Below are 10,989 nucleotides of genomic sequence, written 5' to 3' on the forward strand. Positions count from 1 at the left end.
GGCCAATATGTATTGGAATTTTCTGCTCGTACTCTCTCAAATTCTAATATAGTTTAAGATATCGTCCCACAGAGACTGGATAATCTATGCTACAGACTTGTAATATTTTAACTACTATTTGAGAGAATCAAATTGATGAAAAGTGAGTGAGATTTAAAACTTGTTAATTACTTAAACAAAACAAATAACTTTTGGAAGATTTATAATTAAAAAAAAAGGTTGGGAATCATTGAATTCACTTGATAATATTACTATAATAAAATCTCAATTTCTACATTTATTTCTCTAAAGAATAATTGATTATTTCTAATACAATTATATTTTGCTCACTAAGAAATAATCAATTAATAACGCTCCGTGAGAATTATGTTAATTAATCAATTTAAGACTAATGACGTTTAAACCGAAATATTTTTCTTGCTTGAATTGTGCTAAAAGAAAGTAAAAACTTTGTGAGAATATTTTTACTAAAGATCAATAATCTTGCTTACAACAATTCATCTGTGAGAATTAAAACTGAGGCAAGCAAGATTACTGACTTGAAATAATAGTTTACTGAAAAATTACTTTCACTCTACTATTTTATTCATCAGTTATTATATATTAGTTTTGCTCCGCGAGAATTACAAAATTAATATATGAATAACTTAGAGATAAAATATATAGACGTGATAACAGAGTAATTAGAAACCATCATTTCAGCACAGTATGAAATGTAAATAAAAAGTTTCAAGCCAAGAATATAAAAACTGAGATAGTATTATAAAATATATCAAGCTTCATCAACTATCCCAATGAAAAGAGATTACTCCATTATGGAGTAAGAAAAGCTAAAAAAGATATGTAGAAGACTAGAAATATTTAAAAGACTAAGGAAATATTTTTACTACAAAGAAAGAAGACCAAGACTAGTTCTTGTCTTACAAAGATTAGATCCACTTATACAAAGAGAGCTTGCTATTTATAGGAAAAGATGAGTAGCTTTTGTAATGTTCCACTTTTGCGAATGTGAAATCCATGTATGTAAAGTGACCTTTGTGTACATAGATTCTATATATGCAACTATGGCACTTGTGCTTCACTCTTGACTTCATGAGTTAGTCTTGCAAATGTAGGTTACATGTATGCGAATGTGACCTTTGCAAATATAGATTCCACGCATGCATCTATGACTCTTTTGCTTCCATTCTTGACTTGTTAGACTTGCAAATGTAGGTTCCATGTATGCGAATGTGACCTTGCGTATATAGATTCCACATATGGAACTATACTCCTTTTCATCTCTAATTGTCTCTTTCCATAAGCCCATATGTATATTCCACATTTGCGAATATGAAGAAGACGTGCGCAACTGTGGCTTTGCTTCACTCTCTTGTCTTTTAGCTTCTTTCCTTCTTTTTCATAATTTCTTTTTCCTACAAGATTTGTTAGAAAATATGTGAGTATAAGATATTATTATTCATATTTTATTTTAAAAATTTATTTTTTTACATATGAAATTACATAAATAATTTATATCCATCACCCATGTTCAATTATGGCTGAGGTCCGACAGGTGTTGATTCGAACGAGTTTGAACATAACCTATGTTTAATTATGGCCGAAGGCCAGTTAGGTGTTAGTTCGAACAAGGTCAAACATATCCTAAGTTTAATTATGGCCGAGGGCCGATAGGTGTTGGTTCGAACAAGGTCGAACATTACCTAAAGTTTAATTATGGTCGAAGGCCGATAGGTGTTGGTTCGAACAAGGTCGAACATAACCTAAAGGTTAATTATGGCCAAGGGCCGACAGGTGTTAATTCGAACAAGGTCGAACATATCCTATTTTTGGAAAGATATGCCTCTAGGTGCGGCATTTGTCAACGTCGTGAACTTTAAGCATTATTGCTTTGTTCGTACACTTGGAAAAATAGAAATAAACTTCATGCATTGCTACTTTGTTCATACACTTGGAGATATTTACAAATTTTCGGGCGTTGGCTGGCATTGCAGTCCCAGTCCCGGTCTATCTAGTCCCTTCAGTGGACGACCTGGAGAGTTCTTGAGAGGTCGAGCAATGAACTAGTCGTCCTGTGCTTCGACTTGCGTACTTCAACTTGAAGTGTTCCCTTATTGCCTCACTAAAAACCTCCTTGAGAAAACCCAGTTGGGACAAAACTCAAGTGAGGGAAAAAAAGAGTACGACTTGGGGGACGCTTTATCTTTCAAAAGTTGAAGTACTTTTGGTGTGTAATATTCTAGTTGTTTGGTAGCAGATTTCCTTCCATTATTTCTAGTTGGAATGACCCTTTGTTCGCTTTTGCCGTGATTTTTTACGGGCCGTCCCAATTTGTTCCTAGTTTGCCTTCCTGCGGGTTTTCTCGCTTGAGTTTTAGCTTCAAGCACATAGTCCCTAACTTTGAGCGGTCTGACCTTTGATTTCTTATTATAATAGCGTTTTGCTTGTTGTTTTTGGGCGATCATCCTTATGTAGGCCATGTATCTTCGTTCTTCAAGTTCGTCGATCTCCTGCCTTCTGCTTTCATCATTCCTTGGTCCGCTCTCATGGGAGTACCTTAGGCTAGGCTCTCCGACCTCGAGTGGTATTACTGCATCGGTCCCATAGACCAGAGAGTAGGGTGTCTCTCATGTGCTTGTCTTTGGCGTTGTTCGATAGGACAACAGTACTTCTGGCAATATTTCTGGCTACAGTCCCTCAGCGTCTTCAAGCTTTTTCTGCATGATCTTCAGTATGGACTTGTTGGAGGATTCTACTTGCCCGTTACTCGCGGGGTGATATGGAGTTGAGAGTATTCTTTTGATATTCCATTTCTCAAAGAACTCGGCGGTTTTCTTCCCCGTGAACTGGGGTCCGTTGTCGCTGCTGATCTCTTTGGGAAGGCCGAACCAGCATACGATGTTTCTCCATATAAAGGTGATCATATCTTGTTCATGTATTTGGGAGAAAGCTCCTGCTTTGACCCATATAGAAAAATAGTCAGTTAAAACCAAAAGGAATCGTACATTACCTCGCCCAGCCGAGGGGGGCTCACGATGTCCATTCCCCATTTGATGAAAGGCCAAGGTGAGGTAATTGATTGGAGGTGTTCGCCTGCCTGATGAATTAGCAGAGTGTACTTTTGGCATTGCTTGAACCTTTTCACGAAATCTGCGGCCTCCTTTTTCATGGTGGGCCAGTAGTATCATGCCCGTATAAGGCATCTGACTAGAGCCCGATTGCCGGAGTGAGCTCCACAATGGCCCTTGTGGACCTCTTCAAGGACGATCCGCGTCTAATTTGGGCCGAGGCATTTTGCTAGAGGGCTGTCGTAGGTCCTTCTATATAGGCCGTTGTGGATGATACTATATCTGACCGCTTGCATTCTCAGTTTCTTGGCTTCGTTTTAATCTTCTAAGAGTGTGCCTTCCTGCAAATATGTAATAATACGATTGCTCTAGTCCCAGGTTAAGCTTATTGTTATTACCTTGATTTGGTCGAGCGATAAGTTGAGAAGGTGGAAAATGTTCTTGTCTCCTGGTGCGATGTTTTTGGTAGTTGCGGCCAGTTTAGCTAGACCGTCTGCCTCGACATTTTGCATCTGGGGAATTTGGTCGAGTTGGCATTCGTCGAACTCGGCAATAGCTTGCAGATTTTAGTCTGGTATTTCTACAACCTTTGTTCTTTAATTTGGTAAGTCCTTATGACTTGGTTGACTACGAGTTGGGAATTACTACATAGTTTTAACTGGCTTTCCCCGTATCTGAGTGCTAGTCTCAAACCTGTGATTACGGCATTATACTCGGCCTCGTTGTTAGTCGTATCCGGGCACCTTATGGACTGGGGAATTACTTCGCCTGTAGGAACTTCGAGTACGAGTCCCAGTCCGGACCTTGACGTGTTAGACGCGCCGTCTATGAATAGGACCCATAGGTCCTGCGTCTGAGGAGAAGCGTGGGCAGCTTCTCTTTCAACATCGGGCAATACTTTTGCACTGAAGTCGGGGACGATGTCAGCGAGGACTTGTGACTTTATCGTTGTTCGTAGCTGATATATGATATCATGCTCACTCAGTTCAATGGCCCATTTGGCCAACCTTCCCGATAGCTCGGGTTTATGCAAAATGCTCCTCAGGGGGGAAGTCATGATAACCGAGATGGGGTGGCATTGAAAATATGGTCTAAGCTTTCGCGAAGCTATGACTAAGGCCAGGGATAGTTTTTCGAGGTAAGGGTACCTCATCTCAGCATCGACTAGTATTTTGCTAATGTAATAGATGAGAGACTGCGTACCTTTATTTTCTCGAACCAGGACTGCGCTCACAGCTACTTCGGATACATTGAGGTAAATGAGTAGGCGTTCCCCTAGTTTCGGCTTTGAAAGCAGTGGTGGTGACGAGAGGTATGCCTTCAAATCCTTCATGGCCAGGATGCATTCAGAAGTCCATTGGAGGCCGATAACCTTCTTGAGTACACCGAAGAACCTGTGACCCCTGTTCGATGATCGTGAAATGAATCTAAAGGGCGGCAATACGGCCAGTCAACCTCTGAACCAGTTTTTTGGTAGTCAAGTGTTCCGGTATTCCCTTGATGGTTTTGATTTGATCATGATTGACCTCGATTCCTCGTTGCGATACCAGGAAACCTAAATATTTTCCCGAGGCCATGCGGAACACACACTTTTTGGGGTTCAGTTTCATTCCGTATTGTCTGAGTATGTCGAAGGTCTCTCTCATATGGTCAATGTGATCTTCTTTCCTTTTAGACTTTACTAGCATGTCGTCTATATAGACTTCCATCGTTTTGCTGAGCTGTTCTTTGAACATCCTCGTCACCAGCCTTTGGTAAGTTGCCCCCGCGCTCTTTAACCCGAAGGGCATGACCCTGTAGCGGTATATCCCTTGATGGGTGATGAAGGTGGTCTTTTCTTGATCCTCTTCCTCCATGAGGATTTGATTATAAACTGAATAGGCATCCAAGAAGCTCAGCAGTTCGTGCCCGGCTGTTGCATCGATGAGTTGGTCGATATGGGTTAATGGGAACAAATTTTTTGGGCATTCTTTGTTTAAATCTGTGAAATCCACACACATCCGCCATTTCCCGTTCTTCTTTTTAACCTTGACCACGTGGCGACCCACTTGGGGTACTTCGATTCCCTGATGGAGCCATTTTCCAACAGTTTTTCTACTTCTTCACGTACCGCGTCATTGATTGCAGAGTTAAATTTACGCCTAACTTGCCTCACTAGGAGGTGGAATGGGTCGATGTTTATCTTGTGTGTGGCAATTTCCTTCGGGATACTCGCCATATCCCGGTTGATTGCTATGCTTCTTTTTCTTTGTCTGTTTGTTGAGTGACCGTGCTATCTAGGGCGATGCGGTAGTATTCTCGTGATGTTCGTTGTTCCCCTCGTATGCTGATTATTCCCAAGGAGTCGGGAACTTTATGACCTAGTACAAACTGGAAGGGAAGACTCTCATGGTGTGTATCCACGGTCACCCTATTATGGCGTTGTACGTCGTGTCTTGGTCCATGATGTGGAACGTGGTTACTAGAGTGACGCCACCGGCCAGAACGAGAAGTGTGATCTCGTCGGACGTTCGCTCGACTGCATTGTTAAAACCAGTTAGCGTGATGCAATGCCACACTATCTTATCTTTGAGTTTCATTTGTGCAAGTACTCGAGGATGGATAATGCATGCGCCGCTCGATCAAAGATAGGAAAGAATCCAAAGCTTGCAATCGTCCACTATAATTCGTCTAACATCAATATCTAAAATTCGTAAAGTAATAACAAGGGCATCATAGTGAGGGAAAGCCAAATCATAGGTATCTAACTTATCAAATATGATACTCTCTTCGAGTTCATCATACCGTTTGTGGGTGATCGACCGTTTGAGCTTGTGGGTAGTAGTGAACTTCACGCTGTTGATGGAAGCAACGTCGCCACCACCGATGATCATGTGAATGGTATGAGTTGGTGACAACGATTTTGGCGGTCCTTGGTGTTGTTCTTGTCCTCCGGAAAATTTGGTCCTTCCACAATCGCTCAGCAACTCTTTGAGGTGTCCTTATCGTAGCATGTTCACGACCTCCTACCTTAGGATGATGCAATCTTCGGTTTTGTGCCCCCGTTCCTGGTGGAACTCGTAGAGGGTATCTGAGTTTCTATTGTGTCCACTTCACCTTTGGTCCGAGTTTCTCTAAGGCATACACTATTTCTGTAGGTGACACACAAAAGTTGTGAGCGGATAATAAAGGAGGAATACCTCTTTCATTTCGGTGAGTCCCTGTCCTTGATCTGGGTGGGCCTTATTCGTGGCGGGAGGAGGGCGCAACGGCCGCTCTGACATATGGTTGACGTCTCTCCTTATTGGGTCGCGGAGCTGCTAGGTCCCTTCTGGCATCATTTCTTTGTTTTTTTCTAGATTCGGCTTGTACCGAGGTTAGTTGATAAGTTGGTCCATTGAGGTCGTCCTCATCTGCTCGAACCTCGTCACAATATGCATTGTGTATTTTACCCCAAGTGGCTGGAGGATACTTTATCAGTCGACTCAATAGCTTTCTAGTCGCCCTTGAACCGTCCCTACTCAGCCCGTTCTGGAAGGTTGCAACTGCTATCCCTTCTGACACGTTCAGCAGGGTCATTCTTACTCGGTTGAAATGGACGAGGAAGTCCCTTAGTGTCTCTCCTAGAGATTTTTAATAGCGAATATGTTTTCACTCTTGCCTCAGCTTTGTTGGCCTCAGCATGGGCCGTTACAAACTTGTCGGCCATTCCTTCAAAAGTTTCAATGGAGTATGCAGGTAGTTTTGAATACCATATCAACGCTCCTCCTGTGAGGGTTTCACCGAATTTTTTCAACAAAATGGAGGATATTTGTTCTTTGGCGAGATCATTTCCTTTCACGACGGTGACGTAGTGGTTCATATAGTCCTCAAGGTCAGTCGTGCCATCATATATTCTTAGGTAGGGCAACATTTTAAAGGTTCTCGGTATGGCATGGGGGGCTGCATCATCACTGAATGGCTGCTCGATGAATCGGCTGGCGTCTCTCTTCGGCAACAATTTGGGGGCGCCCGGTATTGTATCGACCCTCTCCTGGTGTTCTTTCATTTGATCTCGTAGCACCTTGTTCTCGTGCTCCATTTCCTCCATCCTTTTCAAAATGGTTGCAAGAGTGTTATCACCTGTATTATCAATGACGTTGTGAGTAATACCTGTCATTGGAGGCGGAGAGAATTGGTCGCACTGTTCGTCCACCTATTTTACAGTACAAATCCTTGCATTTTCCACAGCTACGTCCAGGGCGGGCTTGTTGAAGACGCCAGTTAGCACGTCGGTTACCCATGCTTCGAGGAGCTTTTTTACAGATGTGGGCGTCTCTTCCCCCATAGATGTGGAGGCTCCCTTACCGAGGGATTTTGTGATCTACAATGAATGGGCTGTGACCCATCTCGCCTAGGGGAGGCATTAGGCGTTGTGCCTTCGTTTGCTGTTTCACAACTTTCATTGATGGCGTTCATGAGGTTGGTTGGGAGGTCACTTATTATTCTCGTCCTTTCTTCTCTAGTACCTACCATATTGGATTTGTGTATACAAAGAAAGGAGATCTTGTTCTTATTTTTTTTTACGTTAGCGATACGTGTTAGTCGTAGATCTAGAGGAAACTAAAAATTTAACTAGGAAATCCCCACAGACTGCACCAAATTGTTTGACCAAAAAATATAATTTTCGGCTAAAACAGTTGAGTTTACCTAATAATGGGTTAAACTTAGTTAATAATAATATTCTAGATGTGAGTTCCGAAAACGTAAATAACTTTAGACCGATCTGGGGGTGGATCGACAACAACATGCATTAGCCATTCCAAAAAGTAAAGAACTAGCATTAAATAACAATTAATGGCATTTAAGTAAATAGGAGAAGTGGTTCACCCAATAAAGGATGAACTAGATGATTGTTCCTCCTGACAATGATGAGTGACAGACAAATCCTAGAATGTCCGAATTATTCTTGGATCTGATGGAAAAGTGTGGAATAATATGAACAAGAATCTTGATGAAAAGGTAGTGTTTGTATCTTTATAAGAGAGGGAGAGAATCTTTTATCAAAAGTCCATTCTTATCGAATGAATGTCACATGCACTCATTCAATGTCTTTTTTCCGATTTATATGGGACATATCCCTAACAATCTCTAATAGTACAAGTGCAGAGAATATCCATTAGAATATTCTCTTTAATATCCTACTTTAAAAACTAGCCGTTACAGCTCTATCTGTGGTGCTCGACCTCGACCACTGTTGACATCTCGACCACGAGTCTCGCTGCTTCCTGGTCGACCTTGACCGACTCTTTCCTCAATGCTACCTTGCCCTAAATATTCCGGGAGAGATTTCGACCTATACAATCCTGATGACCAAATGACCCCTAAATGTATCGGTATGAGAATCACGTACAACCTGGGATTGGACTAGGCACTCGTAAAATGGTTTGAGCCAGATGTGGGAGAGTCTTGTCTCAAAAAATTTGAGCTTAAAGCGCCCGCATGTACCCCTAAAATGCATCCAATGCCCAACGCATGAGGCTCTTCCAATTGATTTTGTTCAATCGAGTGTAATTAGATGTGTAAATCAAAAAAGTTCTTAACTAACCCTTAGTTCTTCAAAAGTCATCTATATTGATCATAAGTCAGAAGTGAGAACGTCACAAGCGTAGTCTTTAGAACATTAGGGGTGTGTTTGGTACGAAGGAAAATATTTTCCAATTTTTCCATGTTTGGTTGGCTTAAATGTTTAGAAAAATATTTTACTCGTGAACTCATTTTACGCCAATTGGAGGGAAATATTTTACAGGGAATACATTTTCCAAAACTCTTCTTCAACCTTCCCACCCTATTTCCCATTCCCACCCAGAGTCAATTAAAGCATGCAGTATTAGACAGAGAAGATGGCAGAATTAAGAAACGTAGAATGCAAAGAATCTCGATATAATGAGAAGAATTGATGGAGATCTCAAGGATCTTACTTAAATCAAACAATAAATAATACAAATTACTAAAACAAAAGAAAATGGAACACACACTAAGCAAACCCGATCATTTCGGGAAGCATACATCAAATTTCGGCTGAGGAAATGGAACTGCTAATAATAAGAGGACAAAAAGGAATAATAAGCCATGGAAATGCGAAAATGATTGAATAGTTAAAATTAGTAGTAGGTTGGCGGAGGAGATGCTGACGGGGGTGGAGGTGAAGCATAGGTAGTAGATTGCTCGTACTTCTCAGGTGGCGGAGGCGAAGCATCGGTATCGGATTGCTCGTACTTCTCAGGTTGTGGAGGTGAGGCATAGGTAGGAGTTTGCTTGTAATAGTTCGCTGGTGGTGGAGGTGAGTAATAAGATGGTGATTTTTCATAGGTCTTTGGTAGAGATGGCAAGTTGTAAGATATAGGCGATTGCTCGTTGTATTTTGGCGGAGGTGGAGGTGATTTATAGGAAGGTGTAGATTCTTTAGAGTATGGTGGAGGTGGAGATTTGTAAGAAGATGGTGTTTGCTCATAGTATTTTGGTGGGAGTGGAGGTGACTGGTCATAGTATTTTGGAGGAGGTGGAGGTGACTTGTAATACGAAGGTGATTTCTCATAATAAGTTGGTGGTGGTGGAGACTTGTAGTAAACTGGAGACTTGTAATATTTTGGTGGTAGCGGCGACTTATAGTATTTAGAGGGTGCAGGCGAGTTGTAATAAGTTGTTGGGGTTGGTGACTTGTAGTACTTTGCAGGCGATGGCGCTTTGTAGTACTTTGCTGGTGATGGTGACTTGCAGTAGTTCTTTGAAGGAGCTGGCGATTTGTATTATTTTGCGGGAGCTGGGGATTTGTAGTATTTTACGGGAGCTGGCGACTTGTAGTATTTTGCGGGAGCTGGCGCCTTGTAGTATTTTGCGGGAGCTGGCGATTTGTAGTATTTTACGGGAGCTGGCGATTTGTAGTATTTTGTGGGAGCTGGCTCCTTATAGTATTTTGCGGGAGCTGGTACCTTGTAGTATTTTGCGGGAGCTGGTGATTTGTAATATTTTACGGGAGCTGGCGACTTGTAGTATTTTGCTGGAGCTGGCGCCTTGTAGTATTTTGCGGGAGATGGCGACTTGTAGTATTTTACGGGAGCTGGTGACTTGTAGTAGAGGAGCATGTGACTTATAGTAAGGAGTAGGTACTGGGTACTTGGCTGGAGATGGTGATTTGTAATACTTCTTAGAAATGTAAGAAGTTGAGGGAGAAGTATACCCATAAGAGTAATCAGCAACAACAGTGCTGGCTACAAAGCAAATTGCCAAAGCAACAGCAAGAAGAGGCTTTTTCTATAATTATAGCTAAGTCAAAATATGGAGTCGATATTTTCTATAATTAGTGGTAGGCATTTTCTCCAAGACTTGTCTTGCATAGTTCTTAACATTTATGTAATTGCTACATGATTAGAAACTAAGATCTAGTGGTTATCACGACTTGCATCCCGTTAGCGAATAATTAAGTTGACTTGTACGGTTGTACCAATAAGTACGGTATATTGAATAAGAAGTTCAAAAACAATTAAGGAAAACCAACGAATTAACACAGCAGATTATACCTTAAGGGGTCGTTTGGTTCAGTTATGAAATATCCCATGGCACTATAATTTTGGGATATTCAATGGACTATCTATCCCGCCTCTGATAACCAAACGACCCATGTATCCAGGGACAAAGCTACACTTTGATAAGGTGGTCAATTGACCATCCATCGTCGAAAAATTACATTGCTTATATAAGAAAAATATCAGATTTTAGAGGTACACAACATATATCGAACACATGGGGTAACATTTAGAGGTACATAACATATATTGACTTGCATCGTCAACATGATCAGAATTCTTCCATTTTCTTTTCTTGGATTTGACCGATAGATGTTTTCCGAATTTATTTTTAATACTTTTCAATTTCTTAAGAACTTCAATACCTGACAAACATT

At 41.3% G+C, this 10,989-nt stretch overlaps 1 pseudogene; it reads right to left on the minus strand.

Moving 5' to 3' along the window:
- LOC109225990 lies at window positions 8,986-10,759 on the minus strand (annotated as a pseudogene).

Source organism: Nicotiana attenuata, chromosome 5, assembly GCF_001879085.1.
Source record: "Nicotiana attenuata strain UT chromosome 5, NIATTr2, whole genome shotgun sequence".
NCBI classification, from domain to species: domain Eukaryota; kingdom Viridiplantae; phylum Streptophyta; class Magnoliopsida; order Solanales; family Solanaceae; genus Nicotiana; species Nicotiana attenuata.